General features: G+C 35.1%; 1 protein-coding gene across 1 annotated transcript in view; it reads left to right on the top strand.

Annotated features, from left to right (window-relative positions):
* Positions 1-19,602: 19,602 nt before the first annotated feature.
* GRIK2 (glutamate ionotropic receptor kainate type subunit 2) overlaps positions 19,603-22,335 on the top strand; it is a 798,700-nt gene continuing 795,967 nt past the window's right edge. The window contains exon 1 of the mRNA XM_020998276.2: positions 19,603-20,056. The gene's annotated coding sequence lies outside the window, so the exon portion shown is untranslated. The remainder of the gene's footprint in view (positions 20,057-22,335) is intronic.

Genomic DNA, 22,335 nt, shown 5'->3' with positions numbered 1-22,335 from the left:
TGTATTTATCTTGTATGTTCAGATGTATAGATGTTGTCTACCCTATTAGAATGTAAGCTCCTAAAGGACAAATATTGTTCCTGTTTTTGCTTTTCCTTTGTATCTACCTATGTGTATAGTATAGTGCTTGGTACATAGTGCTAAATGCATGTTTGTTGTTTGATTGATGAGTGAAAGGCAAGAGGGTTTGCTATTTTTGATTTATAAGGTCTCACTTAAGACTTTCTCCAAATACCATTCTGACAAGGCATCAGAAATTATGAATACAAGTTATGATTACTTTGCACCGCATTCATAGCAGACTGTTATTGACTAACACCTGTGGAAAATGTAGATTTGTATCAATTCTAAGATATTATGAAAATATTAAAATTCTCTTTTCTTTATATGAGTGACTGAATTCTTTCCTTACTGAACACAAAAAATTGAGTTGATTCCACTTTGGCTGCCACAGGCATCTCAGTGGTAGAAGATACGTTGATTGCAGATATTTGGAAGGCCTGAGAAGAGATGAGAATTATATGGGAAATAGCTTAGGTTGCTGGGTTTAAGAAGTTTTTCTTCCTTCTTCCTTCCTCTTCCCTCCAGGATGTAGAAACTCTAACCTGATTTTGAAATTGCTCCTGGTGATGGCTTGGAGAGAGACACAATCAACTGCATTAGAAGAACTTATAATTTTCTTTTTGACAAAGAGATGAGGTGACTGAAATGTTTGCATGTGGGCAAGGAATGGAGTCATGGGAGGAAAACTAGAAAAAGGTCCAAGTGTATCTCTGTATGAACATATCTAAATGTTTATATAAACACACATGTATTTACATTCATTTTTTCAATCTCTAAATTTTTATTTATTTTGTTTCTTATGTCACCATACTTATCTCAACTATTCCTCCCTCTCCTAGAGTACCTATCAATTTCTTTGTCTCCTGTCACTATATAACTAAGTGATCCACCAGCATCGAGCCAAATAGAGAAGTATGACAACCTATTAAAAAGATTGTAATTTATACATATGTCTATAATAATACAAAGATTTAAGCATCTCATGGTTCACATAGTACTTTCATTTATATAGTGTTTTCACAAGGGAATTAAAAATTCTCTGATCAACATTGTTTAATCATCAGTTATCTCTGTGCATTAAATAAGTAATGAGAGAAGGAGCAAGAGGGAGAGATAGAGGATTAAAAGAAGGAGAAGGGGGAGGAGGAAGAGCAGGAGAAAGAGAAAAAGAAGAAGGAGAGAGAGAAGAGAGAAGAAAAACAAGCATCTTAAGCATTTACAATATCTCAGGAATTGTGCTAAGCACTTTACAAATATTATCTTGCTTGATTTTTGCAACAACTCTATGAGGTAGGTGCTATTATGATCCACATTTTACGATTGAGGAAACCAAGGCAGACAGATGTTAAATGACTTGCCCAGGGTCACATAGTAAATGTCCAAGGCCAGTTTGAACTCAGATCACCTAACATCTAACTCCCAACACTCTTGTCCACTGTGTCACCTAGCTTTGAAAAGAATTATGATCATGATTATTTTTGTCATTATTATTATTATTATTATTATTAATTTATTATTATTATTATTATTACCCATTTTACAGGGGTGTGTTGGATCCAGTTCAAACAGACTCATGAGAGCCAATTGCTAAATTTCAGTGTACACATTTATACCTCAGAAATTGTCAAACCATACAAATTAGGGCTTTATTATTTTGTTAATTGTCTAGACTTGAGAAAGTGATGGATAAAATATAATAGTGCAGATTAAACTTACAAGTGTGTCATATAAACGTTTCTTTTTTTTCCCAGAGAGCTGTTTATTAAACATTTTCCAACACACCTCTGCTTAAAATATGTTGTATATAAACTGAAGGATTGACAAAGCAGGTGAATGCCAACCAAACTGATGTATCCTGAGACTGTTATAGAGTCTGTAAAAATCTAAAAAGTACACTGAAATGTTAGAAAATCTATCTTAAGCAACTTCTCTTAAGAGTAAAATAAATAGGGTCAGCTAGGTGGTGCAGTGGATAGAGCACCTGCCCTGGATTCAGGAAGACCTGAATTCAAATCAGACACATAACACTTACTAGCTGTGTGACCCTGGGCAAATCACTTAACCCCATTGCCTTGCCAAAAACAAAACAAAACAAAACAAAGAGTAAAAACAAACAAATGGAGTTATATAACCTTAACTACCTTGATCTCCCCTCACATCCTGATGGAGATAGTGCAGAACCCTTAGCCCTTAGACCAAGAGCTTCATGAGTATCAGTGTCCCTCAGACCACCAGACTTGTTTCTAGTCCAACCCTCCAACTATCATTGAGAAATCATAGTGGATATAGAGCCCACATTCTTCAACACATCCAGAAACATCTGTTGACCAACTTTCAGACAAGCAAAAAGGTCCTAAGAATGGCAGCATCCCCTAGACCACTGGTCCTGCTTCCAGCCCAGACCCATTCTCATGATCAGCACCTGAGGAGGTAGATCCCATGGAGAAGGGCCCAGCCATCTCTATTACCAATCAACCAACTGCCAGTGATCTGCCACTCAGGATAAGCAAGCCAGCCTAGCTGAAGTAGCAATACACTCTGAGGGTGAAACAGAAGGTAGCATGTGCCATGTGTTGTCAAATGATTCAGAATCAGAAAGTGGTATCATGTTCATCAGTGAAAATAACATGAAAGAAGAAGCATTACCATCTGATTTGCCACTGTTCCCTAAAGACCATAGAGCCATTCCATATGACTTACAGCTGGAACCGTTCATATGTGTTGTCTTCCCTATTAGAAAGTGAGTTCTTCAAGACCAGAGAGGGTCTTATTTTTCTATTTTCCATATTTATCACTTGTCACAGTGCTTCGCACATGGGGAACATTTAATAAATGATTCATTCATCCGTCCATCCATTTATCCATTCATAGTTGCATGCTGGCCCTACTTGAAACAGTTATGATGATCAATCCAACAAGGAGAAAAGCACAGAAATCATTTCTCCATATCTCCTTTGTCTTCTGGTACCAAAGGAAGTCAAGAATCATCAGGAAAAAAAATCAAAATTGCCAAAATTTTATACAATCAAAATATTTAAGTACATATGTCATTGTGGACTAAAATGAACATGAGTGCATGCCCATGAAACATGGGTGCATATGAAATTCACTAAAAGCATAAATTTTCATTATGCAACAGTACAGTGCCATAATCAATGCTGAAATAGTTCTTATGAAACATAGGAAAGGATTTCACACTACTGTGTGATGACAGTACCAATAGAGTCAAGTCATACAATAACATATTACCAACCGTTACACGCCAAGAATATGTGATAACTTTATCTCTGTGCATGGATAAGATGAATAAAGAAATGGAATTAAAGAGCTATTAAAATCTAAAGAAGAAAATAAGTGAAGAACCTGAGATTATTGAAAATGTTCATTTACCACAAAGGAATTACACCTAATAAAATGGATTTTAAAATTACCATTATCTCAAGTGATTTTGAAAGGGAGATGGAAATACTTATACAGGAATATCAAAAAAGCCACATTTGAGTGGGATGGCATGAGTCCAACTAATAGATATATTACACCAAATAGAGTAATTTTAAAAAAGCTTTTATTTGCAATAAACCATCTGGAATAAATCTGTTCTCCCACAATAATTGAGAGAAAGTACAATACTATTTCACTGTAAATCTATTACTGCACACAACAGTACAATACATCAGCCATTGTCATTGACAGGGTAAAGGCCAAGAGAAGAAAAGTGGAGCTATCAAAGGATACCCCTAAGGATAGATATCAAATGCCACTGTGAAGGATATGACTGGAGAAAGATATTGAAGATAGTGAAAAGGCATTGGAAGGCAAGCCTCAATATCTGACTGTTATGCAAAGTGGAAAATGTGCATGCATGCCATTCAATTAAAGGTAACAAAAAAGAAAAATATGGAAAGAATGAATCAAACAGAAGCATATAAAAGTCTAGTTCCCTTCATTAGTAATTGAATGCAAAAGTCTAATGGCTGACAGTTCAAAGAGTCAAAGCAGGGCAAAGAACAAAATATACAATTGCACAACAATAATAAAAAAAAAATTTCTACAGAGTCATAAGAAAGAGATCAGATAAGAGAACACCTATCCCAACAAAAAAGAGGGTAGGAAGTTTCTGGTTATTTATATGGTTGCAAAAATCCAATAAAATGAAAATTCTAATTGGAACAAAAGCAAAAGAGAAAGTTTGTACAATGTTAATAAAATGAACAAAAGAGTTATGTTAAGTGAGATGACTCAAGCTCTAGCTTCTCTTCAAAACTAGAAACAACAGAGTTGGATCATAGCCATAATTCACAAAATACTTTACCAACTACCACTCAAAAACAAGACTGATTCTCCTTTTCTTTGCAGAAGACATTTCATATGTTCTACCAAAACATGTGAATACCAATGACTCCTACAAATATAGTCCAATTATATGATTATGTAGTTTATCCAATGATTCATAACTTTTATTATGAAAATGTGTCAGATTCATAAAGAGATTAGGCCATCTCTATTGCTTTTTCCTTACTATCATAAAAATTTAGCCCAATTTCATACTCATGTCTAATTCATGTCCTGAAAAAAATATAAAATGGACCCAAGAATAATGAAATTTCTGGAGTTATTGCTATTCATACAGAAAAAAATATTCTCTACGATACACCACTTAAATCACTACACTAAGAAACAAATGAAACAACTTCTATATTGTACAAAATCTTTCTTCAATGACTTACATATTTTGTTGGATCAAGTAAGTGTAAAATTCTTAATGTACATGAAGGAAAGATAAAGAATAAAAACTAAATGCTTGAATCCAGAGGTCATTTTGACCTAAGGAATAAAGGTAATACAAAAGCTATGGTCTTCTCCAAGTAAGGAACATACAGTACAAAGATATTAAAGAGAAAGCTGATTGAGTATGTTAAGAGACTTATTAGCATCCTGAAATCAAAGCTGAATGAAAAGAACACATTTAAACAATTAATGCTTTTATAATTACAGTTTTAAAGTACAATTTGAGGACTATAAAATGTACTGTAACTGATTTGGAAAGACTTCTAACAAAAAAAAACCTCTTACAATTTTTTAAAGTGTCCACAATCTTTAGGCATTTACAGAGGTTAACACTTCCTCAGCTGAAAAGGAGGATGAGAATGGATAGATATTCTAATTTTTGTTGTTGTCGAGTTGTTCCAGTAAACCTTACAGTAATACTTTTGGAACAAGAAGTCATCATTTCACTGAGCACTAGATGATGGGTGCATACCATTAGATTTACTGAATGTAACTAAATGTGATTTAATCTCTGGGTAAAACCTATGAAACAGCTAAGATCCAAAAGTAGAGTTTAAAGGCCTTTCATGGACACTATGCACACAAACTCAGCCAACAATATATTGGCATAGATATGACATATAAATGTCAAAAGCATATACATTTTTTCATTGAATTAGAAAAGTTTATGTTGATTATTTAAGACATAGTCATTGCTAACAGAAATTATAGATGGGATTTTGTTAAGAAGCCTAGATTTCAATTGTCATTGTACATTATTCCAGAAAATGGTAGGAAATGTGTAATATTATTATTGGTTGCAAAAGTTTTGTACCTATAAATTACCTAATCAGAAACATCCTGGTTCCTAGAATTATGCCACTGAAAGTCAATACCAGTTATAGATGAATAATCAAAAAATTCTTAAACTGTAAATATAGAGATAGGAACTAAGTATGTGATATTATTGGCATAGGGAGCTAGAGGAAAAGCAAACTCCATCCACCAATGCAGGTTGATACCTTCCCTGCAGCTTATAGCCTTATAATGTCTAGAACAGTGAAAGGTTTAATTACTTGCACACAGCCAATATATAGCAGAGACAGGATTTGAGGTTATGTCTTCTTGTCTCCAAGGCCCTTTTTCTACCATGCCATCTCTACAAATATATTCTTCAAAAATCCTTGATCTGTGACCAACAAATTGTTCTGGAACTGAAGTATTATCATAGAACAAACTATTGTCTGTAATCACCCAAATATAACATTGATACACAAAAATTTTTTAAAAATATATTTTGAATAGATGTAACCATATCAGATACTCAAAATTCCAAGCTACATTTAGTGGGAAAACTTTCAAAAATAGAAACCTAACTGAAAACTATGTGGTGACATGATATTGTATATATCATTCCCATCATCTACCACTGGACTTGTTCCAAAGGTGCTCTCAGTGAGCCTATGGAAGATCAACTTACATCCTAATACTTTTAATTATTTACATAAAATAGTCATTTGGTCTAACTGTGCAATAGCTTGCATAACATTGACTATAAAAGAATAACAGCATGATAGCAACCTGTCCTTAGAATATTTTGAGCAACCCCCATAAAAAGAACATATGGAGATTAACAATAATAACAATACTAAAAATAATACTTAACAACAATATAGCATATTATACTCTGAACTTTATAAAATATTTTAATACATTAGCTTGTGTCTCAAAAATCCTGCCTCCACCAATATTTTTGTAAGGTAAAAACGGATTAAGATAAAAATCAAGAGAGACAACCTTGAAAGGAAAAGATATAAATAGGAAATGATGTGGGGAGTAGTATTTTTGTCTTGATGTTTATGGATTAGAAAAGAAAAGTTTGTATACTACAGGAAGATTTACCTTTTAGTATTAATTTAACATCAATTGGTAGAATAATTGTTTTACAATTTTATTGGCCAACTTGGAGCAGTTAAGAACTGCCCTCTCCACTCCATCTTCAATTCTGAGATGGAGGACTTGATCTTTCATACGTATATCTACAACCCTGTACATTTTAACACCCACCTCTGAAAACAATGCTCTTAGAATTTTAGGAATCTGATCATTTTTAATAGAAAGAGAAGCAACCAAGTTTGCAAGAATTTTAAAATGTGTTAAATATTATGTAACTTGATATTTTCATGGACCAAGGTTTTCATTTGTCTTTGTCAAGGATTTGGCTACACTATGTTTAGCCTTTTTTCAGCATGATGAAAGTTATCATTTTAATTTAATGTAGTATTCTTTTCTAACTATATTCACTTTAGATATCACCCAGCATAACATCAATTACTAGGATTTTTATTTTCAATTGTTTTCCTATTTCCTTGCTTAGCTACAAAGCCAATTTAAGTCAAGATTACCTCAAATAATATAGGAATCATTTTTAAGGTGGGTCATAAACTTTATAACTACCTGATACCTTTAATGGTGAAAAGTCATTTAAAAGTTTCATATGTATCATTAACAACTCTGCTTTGTACCTGACATGCAGATGAATCCCACGTTTTATACACATAGCAGCATCTATTTCACATTTCTCCCTTCAGATAATTTGATCTTTATTTTTAAATCTTTTGCTGGGTAGGATATAAAATGATAGTCATATAATTTCTTACATGGCTCCTTGCTTAAAAAGGAGAATGTTATCATATAGATTGGATATGGCTTTTCTTTTACACAAATCACTAAAATATTAATATTCATTTATTCAGTGATCATTTTATAATGAGTATTTTTCACAGAAACAAAATCATATAATCTTAATGTATTTTGGAACTACATGCAACGCTCATGCTATGTGCTAGGGGAGAAACAAGACTAAATAAGAACCTTAAGTGTCTTTGAGAAGCTTACCATCTAGCATTATAGAATCTAATACTTGGAAAGGGTCTTTTGTTGTTAACTAGTGTGACTCTTTCATTTTAAAGTTAAGGGTACTGTGGCCCAGAGAGGTGAAGAGATTTGTTCAGTGTTATGTATCTAGTAAATTGCAGAGCAATTACTCAAATATAGGTCTTCCGATTCTAAATTCAGTGTCGTCCTCACTATACTGTGAGGGAGATGAAAAAAAACATAATACAACTTAGAATATAGTAAACATGTACTAAGAGTATAAAGTTCTTTGAGGTCAGATGAGAGAAAGAAAAAAATCATGAAATTATATACAGCCAAAGCAGTCCTTATAGAAAAGTTATATCTCGAAATACTTCTTTTTAAAAATAAGTTTTAATTTATTTATTTAGAGTTTTTTTATATCATCATTGTTGTCTGCAGTGTCCCTCTTCTTCCTTCTCCCAGAGAGCCACCTTATGTAACAAATATTTTCAAGGCAAAAAGGAAAAAGAAAAGAAAAATCAGCATAGCTGATCAATATATTGAAAAAGTTTGGAAATATATGCAATATACAGCACTTGTGCATCTCCTACATCTGCAAAAGGATGGGGTGAATACCTCCTCATATCTTTTCTTTTAAGAAATGTTTATTATTTATAATTTTATAATATCTGCTTTTTATTTTTGGAGGGAGGGGTTTTTTCTTTATATTATTAGTTTTTCTGTTTACATTTTCCTGGCCCTATTTACTTTAATTTGTATCACTTCATGCAGATGTTTCTATGCTTCTCTGTTTTAATCATATTTGTCATCTTTTTTATAGCACAATTACATTTTATTACATTCATGTAACATAATTTGTTTAGATGCCCCTTAGTTGATGGATGTTTACTTTCTTTTTAATTCTTTGTTATCACAAAAAGTGTTGTTATAAATATAAAATATAACATAAAAATAAGTAGTTTCTTGTTATGAATGGCCTCCTTAAGGTATAAACCTAACAATTGAATATGTGGGTCAAAGGTTATTGACATTTTACTCACTTAATCGGTATAATCCCTAATTTCTTTCCAAAATGGTTGTACTGATTCACAGCTCCACCAACATGCATTAATGTTGTCTTGTCTCAGCTTCTCATAACCCTTCCAATATTGACTATCATCTATTTTTTTGTTAGCTTTGCCAATATTCATCCAGCTATTTAAGTTGTTTTTTATTTCACTAAGAAACACATCATAATTGAATCTATACAAGTATTTTCGTACCTTGGTAGATTGATCCTCAAATACTTTGTATATTTTAAAATTATTTTCAATAGGACTTCCTTATTGTCTCTTGGATTTTGTTACTATTATATAGAAATGTTATTGACTTTTGAAGGTTTACTTTGTAGCCTGAAAATTTTTTGAAGTTATCATCTACACTAGAATCTTTGCTGATTCCATAGAATTTTCTAATAAATAACCACAATATCATCAGTAAAATAAGGATAATTTTATCTCTTCTTTACCCATCTTTATCCCTTTAATTTGTTTTTCTTGTTTTATTGCTTTTACTGCATTTCCAGAACTATATCAAATAATGGTAGGAAAAGTAGGCATCCTTGCTGTATTCTGATATTCATTGGTGAAGGTTTTAGAATGTTCCCATTGTATATGATGTTTGATTTTTTTTTAGATAGATGCTTTTTATATTAAAGAGGTCATAATTTGTGGGTTTTTTAAAAAACATAAATTAGTGTTGCGCTTTGTCAAAGACTTTTTCTGCATCTACTGAGGTAATCATATGTTTGGGGACACTTTTGTTTTAATATGATTAATTATGTTGATTGCATTACTAAGGTAGAACAGTCCTTGAATCCCTGGTAAGTTTCCAACTTGGTCAAAACAAATAATTTCTTGAATGAACTCCTGTAGTTTTTTCTGCAGGATTTTATTTAAGATTTATAAATTGATATTCATTAATGATATTGATCTACAGGTTTACTTTCCTTTATTCTTTCCTGGTATAGGTATTAGGACTATACCTGTGGCTCTAAGAAGCTGTAGTATGCATAGCAGTCACACTCAGATAAAACTATCTCAGCAAATTAGGCTAAACCAGGTTGAGGGTAACTGAGGGTTAATTAGGAGGTTGTCTGTCTCAAGCATGTGAAGATTTCCCCCAGCAGAATGGGTGGATGAGAAAAATTTGAAGGTGGCTGACACAGGCCTCATGAACTCTTAGAGATTCATCAGACATCAATGGTGCCAGTCATCCACTGCATCCTGGGCCGTTACCAAGTCATTTTTACTTCTATCTTGCACTGGACTTCAGTGACTCTGGAAGAGAGAGTGAGGCTGACAACTTTTCAAAGCTCTGTCTCACTCAAATCCAATTCACTCGCAAGTCAAGACATCACCCCATGATGTCATGGTGTTTTTAGAAAATGGAAGAACAACAACATGTTTATCTCAGAAAAGAAATATAGCAGAGTATTTTCTCAATTTTGAAAATAATTTTGGTAGTTTTGGTACTAAGTATTCTTTACAGGTTTGGTAAAATCATCCTTTGAATTCATCAGGACAAGAAGTTTTATTTCTTTGCTAGTTCTTTTATGGCTGGTTTTATTTCCTTTTCTGAGATTGGATTATTTAAGGTCTGTATTTGGTCTTCAATTAGTTTGGATATTTAATGCTTTTGAAGATATTCCTCTATTTCTTCTGTGTTATCAATTTCAATAGCATATAACTGTGATCTCTACATGTTTTTATCGATTAGAAAGAGTAGATCAATGAATTAGGCATGCAGCTATAAAATAGTAAACCAACAAATTAAAAACCTACAATTGTGAACACCAAAATAAAAATTCTAAAAAAAAAATAAGATATTAATAAGCTTAAAGGCAAAATAAATCATTCATTTAATAATTGAAACTAGAGTATTATTTACTGAAAAATAAATAGCTAAACCATTAGTTATCAATTTTATAAAAAGAAAGAAGAAAATCAAATTAACAGTATAAAAATTAATAATATGGACTCACAATGATGAAAAAAATAACAGAAATTATCAGAAATAATATTACCCAACTTACACATCAATAAAACTGATAAATTAAATGAAATGGATGAATAAAAATACAAAATACTCATATTTACAGATCAATAGAGGACTTAAATAGCCTAATCTCATTTTTTTAAAAAAAATATCATTATAAATGAACTCCCAAAGGAAAAAAAAAACTCCAGAACTAGATGGAATTATAAGTGAGTTTTACAAAACATTTAAATGGAAATTAATTTCAATTTTACATAGACCATATTAAAAATAGGTAAAGAATAGGTTCTACTATATTCCTTCTGTGAAACAAATATGGTCTTGATACCTAAACGAGGTGGAACAGAAAGTAAAATAAAATTATAGATCAATTTTCCTAAGGAATAATTATGCAAACATTATTTTCAAGGAGACTGCAGTAATACATCACTAAGATTATACACTATCAACAGGTCAAATTTGTTCCTAGAAGTCAGAGCTGGTTCAATTTTTTTAATCAGAAAAACTATAAACATAAGTAGCCATATTAGTAATAAAAGCAACAAAAATCATATGTATTATATTAATAGGTACAGAAAAGGGCTTTTTTAAAACAAGATATAACATCCATTCCTGTTAAAAAGCAGGAGAAAGAATAGGAAAAAATGGATCTTTCCTAAATACAAGTAGTATTTATCTAAAACCAAGAGTCAGACTTTTCTATAATAGATATCAACTAAATTCTAATAAATCAGGGCTAAAAACAAAGGTGTCCATTATCACTATTACTCTTAAATATACTGCTAAAATGCTATCTCTACAATGACAAAAATAAATAAATTGAATTATCATAAGTAAAGAGAAAACAAAATTATCTTTTGCTGATGATATGATGGCCTATTTGGAGAATCCTAAAGAATCAACTAAAAAATTAATGGAAACAATTAACAACTTCAGCAATGTTGGAGGATGGAAAATAAATTTGTCTTCATCACCAGCATTTTTTTAAGTTACCAACAAAATATAGTAGGGAGAGATAGAAAAATAAATTCTATCTAAAATAACTACCAAAAGTATAAGATACCTGGGAGTCTATTTGTGAAGATACACATTGGAACCATATGAAAAAACTGCAAAACATTCTTATAGAAATAAAAAAAAATCTAAGTAATTGGAAAAATATTAATTGTTCATGGTTAGGAAAATACACTATAATGAAAATGACAAATCTGCATACATTTATTTCCTTATTCTATGCCATACCAATCAAATCACTAAAGGATTATTTTATAGAGCCAGGAAAAATAACTACAGAATTCATCTAGCAGGCTAAAAGATCATGAATCTTAAGGGAAATGGGAAAAAAAGTGAGAAGGTGGCCTAGCAGTACCAGTTTTCAAATTATACTACAAAGCAATGGTCTTCAAAATAATTTGGGACTGGTTATGAAATAGAGACAATGATCAGTGGAAAAGATTAGGTAAGCCTACTATAAAAGAAAATGAGCACTATAGCCCAATTTGATAAACCCAAAGAGCACTGCTACTGGAGTGTGATAGCTCACCTCAGTGTGGCTAAAAACTGTTGAGAAAATTGTAGAGTAATATGGCTGAAACTAGGTTTAGACCAACGTCTCACACTGAATACCAATATAAACATCAAATGAGTACATTGCTAGACAGAAAGGGTGACATCATAAACAAATTAGAGGAGAAAGAATGAAATTACATGTCAGATCCATGAATAAGGGAAGAGTTTATAATTAAATAAGAGATAGAAAAGATCACAGAAAGTAAAATGGACAATTTTGATTACATGAAATTTAAAAAGTTTTGCACAAATACAAATTATCTGAACTTAGATGGGAAGCAACAAAAGAGAAAAACAGTCTTTGTAATAAATTTCACTGAGAAAGGTCTTGTTTCTAATTCATACAAGGAAATGATTCAAATGTATAGAAAAATAATCATTTCTCCAATTGACAAATGGCCAAATGGTATGAACAGGTAATTTTCAGAGAAAGAAATCCAACTTTTTAATAGCCATACTTTTAAAATGTTCCAAATTACTATTAGAGAAATTCAAATTAAAACAACTCCAACACCTCATATACTTCAGATAGGCAAAGTTGACAAGAGAATAAGAAAAGTGCTGGAAGAGCTATGGCAAAATAGGTGTATTAATGCACGAGTGTTGGAGCTGTTAATTCATCCAGCAATTCTGCAAAGCAATTAGGAACTATTTCCAAAAACCTATTAAAGTGGACTTGCTTTTTGACCCAGCAATAGCACTACTAAGTTTCCACCCCAAAGAGATCAAAGGAATAAGAAAAGAACTGCTATGTACAAAAACATTTAAAGCAGCCTTTTTTGTAGTGACAATTGGAAATTGAGGTGATGCCAATCAATTGAGAAATGACTGAACAAGTTATAGTATATGAATATGATGGGATACTATTTTGCTATAAAAATGATGAAACAGATGGTTTCAGAGAAACTTAGGAAGACTTACATGAACTAATGTTTAGTGAAATGAGCAGAACCAGGAAAACAATTTATATAATAACAAAAGTACTTTTTAAAGCAATTTTGAAAGACTGCGGAGCTCTCATCAACTTTGGGACATTTTTTTCAACTCAGCCAATGCAAGAATTGTTTTGCTTGACTATAAATTTTGTTAATAGTGGGTTTGTTTTTCTTGCTTTCTCAGTGAGGGAGGTGAAAGGGTGAGAAGGTTAATTTTCATTGATTCCAATTTTTTTAAAGTTGGGATTAGGCCTTCTGAGAGGAAGCTGGTAAGGTGTTAAGAATTAATGTGCCTGAACACATTTTCTTATGTCTTGTCTGAAATATCCATTTTGTTTTCCATTTTGTAGGATGCTAGTTATCCATTTTGCAGAGATGCTAGAATTTTAGTCATCTCCATTAATGTAAGTATCTGTTTATTCATCATATTAATGATGTGAAGCTTTGTTTTTCTTGCTTACTACAACTTTTTAAAAACTGTACTGAATTTGAGGTCATAAATGAAAATGTTCCACAGCAAAAACCTGAGAACTGGAACTGCATTCACCACATTTTCAGTTTCTAAATGAGATTTTGTCCTAATGTCACTAGATACGGCTAAACTTGTTTCTATTTTTTTACATGACCAACTACATAAAATATTGATTCAATTAAGTGATGAGTTGCTTCCATTAATCATTTTGTATTGGGATTTTAAATACATTTTCAAAGGGACATTACTAGGGAAGAGATTGAATCATTTTCATATTAAAAGTTTGTTGGGACAACAGATTGCAAAATCACCATGTAGTTCCTGATTTTCATCTTATTGATCATTATGCAGAATGTGCCATATTTTGATTTGAGCCTTGTCTCTGTACATTTCAGCTTCATTCCAATTTTACTGCCTCATCAATTAATTTACAGAATTAAAAACCATAACTGAATTCTATTACCTCTCTTGTACACTAGCCAATAATGCACGATTAAACAAAGAGATGGCCAACCAGATTCAAAAGTTACTGCATCCTTTGCTAGACTGAAAGCCAAAAGGTATAAAAAGGACAGGCCCCAAATTCCCAAAGAAAAAAAAAACAGCAAACCAGTAAAAGTGCCCACTCTGCTATGGAAATGAAAACTTGCCTTAGTAATATCACTTTCAGCAAGAGGAAAAATTATACTAACATCTAATCTTCAGGGCCAAATCTTCACTGTTCAGGTCCTGGAATTATTCCTCATGAGCCTTAGCCAGAATTTTAAGGAGTGGAAGCAGTGTTTTATAGTGGAAAAGTGACAGTCTTAAAGTCAAAAGTCATGGGTTCGAGTCTCTGTCTTCTGTTTCCAAGCTATATGATCTTGGGCAAGTTTTTTCATCTCTCTGGATTTCAGTTTCCTTAGTAAAATTAGGGGGCTGTCCCTTCCAAGCCTAATATTTTATGAATCTATGGTTCACTTTTTTTTTAAACAAGGCTTCTTAGGAGGGTAGGATGGCAACTCTATACCTAAGTAACTTCTTCATGGACAGCTGACAATATAAGAGTACAAAGATTTATTGTTGTGTTGAAAAAAATGTATCTTAAGCCCAATATCAATTCAATTCTCTTCAACAAACAATTTAAGCACCTACTATTTACTAATCACTGAGTTAGGCAATAGGGATAGATCCTCAAACAGAAAAACAAAAATAGCTTCTGCCCTCGAGGAATCTACAAGAAAAAAATCAACAGGTACATAAGTAATTGCATGCAAAGTAAATAAAATTTAATTTAGTAGTTGGCTGGGAATTTCTAACAGCTTAGAGATATGGAAGCTATATGGAGGTGGCACTGGAGTTGAGCCTTAAGTGGACTTTGACATAAATATCATAATCTATTACTATCAGGGTTTGTTAATATGCTAAATATATTGGTGTCTTGATTCGGGGTTTTTCATAAACTTCATTCTTTTAGGTCCTGAAAATTTATGATGAAATCATCTTTAATCTCTATTGGAAGGGGCTTTTGAGTATTGAGAAGTATTTGGAAATGGTTGGTTGCGTAGATACTCTTTTGGGAGGTAGTAAACCCATTAGCATCATCCTAAAGTCCAAAAATATCTATTTTACTAGTTAATCTGTAGTTTTTTCATTTATGAAAGATATTATTGAAAGGGTTAGTGCTGAAAGAACCACTGGGTAATAAATGAAATTTTAATAGTCATAGTCTCATAGATTTCTAGCTGGAAGGTACCTTAGAGGTCACCTACACCAACCTTATTTTTTTTTTTTACAGATGAAGACACTGAGAACCAGAAAGGTGAACTGAGTTGCTTAGAATTGCCCCTGTAGTAAGTCATAGAAACAGTATTTAAAGGTGGGACATCTGAAAACAAATTCAACACTCTACATTGTTCCACATTACAGGTTCCGAGGTCTGATTACGACTGAGGGAGAATTAGTTGCCCTAGCCAGTAACATTTATCCATCTAACAATTTATTGAATGCTTTCAATACAACATAAGTAAGGAGATTAAATTTTCCTTTGACAGAAGTATCAGGATTTTATTGTGATTTGAGTAGAAGAGGTACCTGAGGATGAATTTGAAAATATAGGGCAGTGGTGATAGTGGTGAAATGGGGTCATTGGCATCAGCCAATGTGCAGTGTGAATGCATCAACAGTTTTCTGAAGAATCTAAAAAATCCGCAGTGTAAGAGCTATAATGGAATGCTTTTGGAAGTATGAAGTACTTGAAGGGAATTCCTTGATAGATTACTTTGGCCATGATATCTGAAAATCTAGGAGGCTAGAAACAGAGACTACTTCAAATCTAGTATTTCAGCATAGTCACAAGGAGTTGAGATAAAGTAACAAGACTGACAGTAAGGGTAGATAAGAAGGGGTTGAATATGAAAGATCTTGATCAACAACAAGTATAAGTTTCTGCCAGTAAAGAATGTTGCTTCAACTATGATCACACTGAAGTTTATATAAGTTTCTTGGAGAGTTGAGATGCTGTTGCATGATATAATTATGAAAATGCTGCTTTTTCTGTCATAGGGTGAGGAATTTATATTGGATCATGTTGAATTTATGGTAGTCAGAGGAATATGCTAGTAAACCTTTAACACCCAGGTCTCCAGAAAAATAATTGTGGGTAAGAGACATTTTTAAGTTTAATCTGATTTATTAACATTTTTCTCCACCACTTTCTTAAATCTAGACAACCAATAAAACAATAACCCAAGCTCTGGTTTGTAAGATTTGCCCATTTGTGAGGTGCAAATGCTCACAATGAAAATTTAGCAATTGAATCTCACTCAGAAGCCTGTTCCAACTGGTTCCAGCATACATCAATATCCTGTAGACCATAGGAGATAAGACCACAGCTGAAGCAAAGGTGAAGGAAAGAAAATCTGGGGATAGGGAGAGGAGGAGAAGACATTTAAATTTCAAATTTTTTCATAAATGGAAAATGATCTTTAAAGCTTTGGGGAATTCCATGGAGGGAAAGCACTTTTTTTTTTTGGTGGGCTAAGCTGACAAGTGGGAGGAGTTCTAGACAAAATACCTAGTACTCTAAACAAGCCAATTATCTCTTTGTGAATTAGACATCTTTCCCCCCTGCAGAGAAACAGCAGCATATTTGTCAAAACAAGCTTTGCGTTTATCTTCCACACTCTGACCCTCTGGAACCTAACGTTTCTAGCTTTATAAATAATTTCTCTATTGATTTCAGAAAAAAAAACCTAACTGCTGGGCTGTAAGAAGGTGCCGTACTCTGACCTAAGAACACAATTCTAGTAACAGAGGATATTGTGACAGAAAGTTCCTTTCCTTCCTAAAACATATAGCATATTCTGAAGGTGAATAAAGGTTGGAATTCAGGAATGGCCTCTCACCCAGAGAAAGGGATGCAAGGACTGGCCAGGGGACTTCCTTAGAGTATTCTAGTTGATGCTGAGGTTTTTTTCTTTTTGCTCCGGGGCCTGCAGGACGATGGACTCAGCCTGAAGTTATTCGATCCCCAGACTAGTCTGCTTTCAGAGACCGGAGAGTTGGGTTGGTTGTGGGGAGATAACGTGTCCCTACAGCCAACCTAGCAACGAGAGCGAAATCAGTTCACTCAACTGATTGAGAGAATCACTCTGCCTCTCCCTTGGCCGCAGTCCTTGGTGACTCTCTTTAGAGAGGTTCTTTCTTCAGTAGGACCTCAGGCCAAAGAAAGAAGAAAGCGTGCCTGAGGGCTGTGGCAAAGCAAATGTAGTGAGGTGCCTCAGGACTTAATAAACTGCAAGACCCAGAGACCCGAGTCCTTTCTGCGTGGCCCTGAGTGAGTCACGGCCTCTGTAGTGCGCTGTCTGCTGCACAAGGAAGGCATTCACTATTTATGTCCTCCATACAACGAGTCGGTTGTTTACTCATAACTGGAGCTTTTCAGCTTTCTCCCCAACCCCGTGCGCCTTTGTTGCATCCCTTCTCTCTCCCTTCCTTTCCCCCCTACCCCCCTTCTTGGATGAGGCAGAGGATTTCCCTGTCAGTCAATGTTCGGATAATTTCTTTACAATAAAGTTTTGATTTCCTCCCAAAGCGGGATGGATCAGGGCAGGCCCCAGAAAACTGGTAAGGAGAGAGCCTTTCTCCTGTCACTGGAGCGGAGCTCGAGGGTCAAGGAGTCCGGTCACTGCACCAAGGAAAAGGGGGCGGAGCCTGGCACCAGAACTTTTTGCAATGGGGAACTCCAAGGCGTAGTGGTTGAGGAAATATGGAAGCAGATTCAAAATGAGCTGATTGCCCTCTGGGTTGAGGAAAATCCACTGCTGGGCGAGCATAGAGGAGTGCCTCTAGCAACCTTTTTAAGACCCCAAGGTCCAAGGAAGTAGCTAACAGAACCCAGACTGGGGCTGGGTGGCCAGGCCTCTCAGACTTGTCAATTATAGTACTCTTTGTACTTCTTTTAAATAAAATACGGACATCAAATTCCAGATCCACTAAGCTACATTTCTCCAGATTTCTCTATTTCCCCCTTTGCTTCTCCCTTTCTCCTCTACCCCTTTCCCTATATTCTGCCTCTTTCCCCTTCTTTTCTCTCCTTACTTTCTTTCTTCTCCCTTTTCTCCCGAGAGACCCTCGATTTTTCCCATTTCTATCTTCCTCTCCCTCTCCCTCTCTGTCTCTGCCTCCTTCCCTTAAAAATCCTAGAGAAGTATTGAGAACCACTTCCTCTGGGAGGAAAGGGCTGTTTCACCTCTAGTTAATATTGAAGCATCCAGGATAGAACAGCAATGGGATTAAAAAAGATATTGACTTTTCACATCCATAGGATCAGAAATCTGGAATTATTTTCCGGTTATTTTCTTTTAACTGTATGGCAAGGTAAATTTTGAGCTTGTATTTTAGGACCCTGAGCTATCTTCCTTGCGGAGACTTAATCTGTTGTTGTCGTATGATAATATAGTACTGTAAGACTCTATACAGCCACTACTAACTTCCTGGAAAATCAGGCTCCCTCAAAGTCCCTTAAAGTTCTCAGGGTGATGAACATTTTCTTAACTCTTTTCACAGGTGACTTCCAAAGCCCTTCATCACTAACATCTAGAAAGAACTGGAATCCAGCAAATCTCACATCTAGTCTTTTGCTGATGGTTGTTTAGGGCAGTTGAGAGGTTTGGAGGACAGAGCGATCGCAACCTCTTCCCTTGGTCATTGAGTTGTAAAGATGACACCTAGAAAGACGAGATATTTAGCATACAAAAGTCCCTGCATATACTCCAGGTAGAAAAATCCTATCTATTCAGGGTATATAGAAGTCCCTACTTAGACGCCGCGTATGGAAATTCTCACATATGCAAGGCATAAAGAAATGTCTACATTGACCCTACTGTACCCTGGAGTTCCCGCGGTTCTGTTCTTACAAGGAAAAAACGTTTTTCCCACTGCCCAGATAACTGGAGGTGTTATAGGAGGGTGGAAAAGCCGGGAATAGTGACTTGAAATCCTTCTAGTTCATTGTGATTAAGTGCGGGGATGGAGGAGAAACCAGGACAAGATATCTCCAGCAGAAATGCAAACATCAAGGGCAAATTGCAGTGTATTTGGCTTGAGAGAAGCTGGGGTGGGAGTGGGGGTGGGGAGCATAGAAAAGAAAGAAAGAAGAGGCAGCTCATAGTCATTGGCCTCGAGAGTTACTTTAGTTGCCATGGTTTTTGAAAGGAATAAAGCCCACACTCATAGTACCAAATGTACCCAAGCTCTTTATTCGTGTTGTAGCTACAGAGATCGGGTAAATTCCCTTGAGGTTTGCATCAAGAATCATTCAGTCTATATCTCCAGTCCTTGGTTACCACCCCCACCCCCCGACCCACTCAACTCGGAAGCCTTTCGGTTCAGCCCTAGAGTTAGAAATATCTTTGACCTGCATGCTTGGAATTAAAGCTGATCGAATGCGTGGAGAGCTCTCTTATGGGACGAGAAAGAGGGAATGAAAGTGCACAGTGGGAGTAGCGGGATTCTGGAGTGCAGGCGGCCCATAGCCCCAGGAAAGGAGCTCGGCGCCTTTAAAGGGAGCGGCGAAGAGCTCCCGCCAGGAGGCGTGTCAGACTTATCTACCACCTCTGCTGCTGCTGCTGTTGCTGCCACCGCCGCTGAAGAAGTGGCTGCCGGCACTGGGGCCGCCCTCACTGGCACTGTGAGTTCCGAGTGCACCTCAGTCCCGGATCCCGGACCTCCGCAGCTCCTCTACTTCCTAGACAGCCTCTTTCAGGCTGTTCTGGACTGCTCCTCCCCTCGCTCCCAGGGCCAACCTCTCCCCACCCCTCTGCCCTCCCGCCCACCTCTCCAGAAGAGAAAGGTAAGAACTCCCCGGGTGTGGTGTGGGCTCTGCTGTTGACTCTTGGGTTCTTCTCTTATACAACTGTTCAGTTTTGTTTTCCCCAGAAAGGTCAGGAGGTAAGAGGGGGAAGGATATAATTTTCTAGCCCATGGGAAAGAGGAAACAGGAAAATTGTGAGTGACCCCTGCTCGCACAGGGTTCACACTAGGGCATTTTGCTGAGTGGTTTTGTCCGGCTCACCAAAATGAATTACAGTCAAGGAAATATCTGGTCCTGCTGGCCAGGAGTACTCACTTTCAGTAAATGGAATAATTGAAAAAGTGAAGGTGTCAGTGATTGGGCTCAGCTTTGAGGAAAAACCAAAACAAACTCTAGTCGAAGAGTATAACCAAAGCGCAGGGACCAAGCTATTTATCTATACATCTATCCATTCATCTAGCTATCATTTATCTTCTTTGGTTATACAGTGACAAAGAGTTGTAGTCATTTTCTTTTGGCAATATCTAGAGTTCAGGAGAAGGCACATTAGGAAAAAGGCCAGGACTTCAGAGTTAGAGAAAAAAAAAGACTTAGAGGGTTGGATTATACATGGCAGGAGTACAAGAGTAATAACTCTTATGCCATGCCAGATTCATCTCCAATGCAATACTGTTTTTAAAGACAAGGAGACTTTCTAGGAGACTTAGAAAATTACTTTAGGCACAGGTGATAATAAACAACTTACTACTGCTGTTTTATTGATGCCAAAAAGTTCTTCCCCCCTCTATCCCTGTGTTCTAAGCATCCTGGTCCTCAGAAATTATCTGATCTCTTAATTTTATATCTTCCACTTGCAAGCATCTATACGCTCTTTTGTAACTTAAGCGGTCTTTCGTTCATTTTCTACAAAATATTGTTTTTGCCTCTATTGATCAAACTTCATTACTTTATAAATTCAGGATGATCCTTTCCTTCAAGGCATCAATCCATTTCCTGTTAGAAGCCTAAGAAATCTGTAGGATAATTAACTGAAAAAAGGCGACTTTCAGTAGAGCTATAACAGAGATATTTACTGCCCAGAGAAAGTCTTTTTTTTCCTATTTAAAGCCTGTTGAAAAATACCTTGCTTCAAAAACTTTAAAAAGTTTTTGAACAGGTCAATTTATTACAATTCAGTCTCAGGACACTCTTCTTCTCAGCATCTAAAAATTAATCACTACCTTACACGTCATTAACTATCAATGTGAGAGAAATATGGTACAAAACAATGTTACTAATTAACAAGAGTTGAAAATGAACCTATAGTATAGCCTGCAGGAGTTAAATGCATGTGGGCAGCAATATTCCCTTACCTTATAATAATATCAACATTAATTTTATTCCCTGACACACTCATAGAGCAGTGGAACAGGCTGCTGTTTTCAGCCAAGATGAGATACAAGTACATAGGTGTGTGTCAGGCATTATTGTAAGATGGAGTTCCCCTGCTGCCACATTGCAAAAACAAGGCTCTAATGGCAAAGAAAAGTGGAGCCATAAGAAGGAATTCACAGGAAAATTGTATAAGATAAATATATAGGGATCATAAGCCATATGAAGCCCCTTTGTAGGAACTGGGAAATGATTTTAGATTATTTTAGGATGTGACACTGGTAGTCAGTTACATGGCTATATGCTGGAAATTTAAATTCATAGCCTAAGGAATGTTGCAATATGAGGATTAATATGCACATGGACATGTCCCAGCAGGTGGCAGCTGACTAGAATCAGATTCATCCTTACTGTGAGAATAGAAAATGAAAATGAGCTCTTAAGTAATAATGTTTAGTATTGAAAGGTCATTTGTTTAAGAAAATGTAAAACAATAAAGCAAGGATTTTTTGGTTGTTGAAATAAAAAAGTGTACAAACATGATGTGTGTTTTTCCTTTCTGTTACTTCCAAAAGCTAAAAAATTATTACTCTAGTATATAGTGATCACCCCTACCCAGTGGCCTGCATTAACACTCAACCACTCCACTCACTCTGTGTGTGTGTGTGTGTGTGTGTGTGTGTGTGCACAAAAACAAATGTATGTGTGCTATGCAATTTCTGCTTTGACCTTGGAGTCCATAGAGATTTAGCTACTAAAGATAAAAGATGCTATATGGTAGAAATCCAGAAATAGCCAAATAATACCACAGAATAACATGTATAAATATTATTGCTGTTAATTATAGATGGCCTTCAACACCAATGTCGGTTTTCTTTCAACGTTGGACTGAATCACAAGACTGACACAATTTAAGGAAGGGTTAATTTTTCTCCACTCAAATAATA

Source organism: Phascolarctos cinereus, unplaced genomic scaffold, assembly GCF_003287225.1.
Source record: "Phascolarctos cinereus isolate Bilbo 61053 unplaced genomic scaffold, phaCin_HiC Scaffold_5;HRSCAF=322, whole genome shotgun sequence".
NCBI lineage: Eukaryota > Metazoa > Chordata > Mammalia > Diprotodontia > Phascolarctidae > Phascolarctos > Phascolarctos cinereus.
This window is presented reverse-complemented; position numbering and strand designations above follow the sequence as displayed.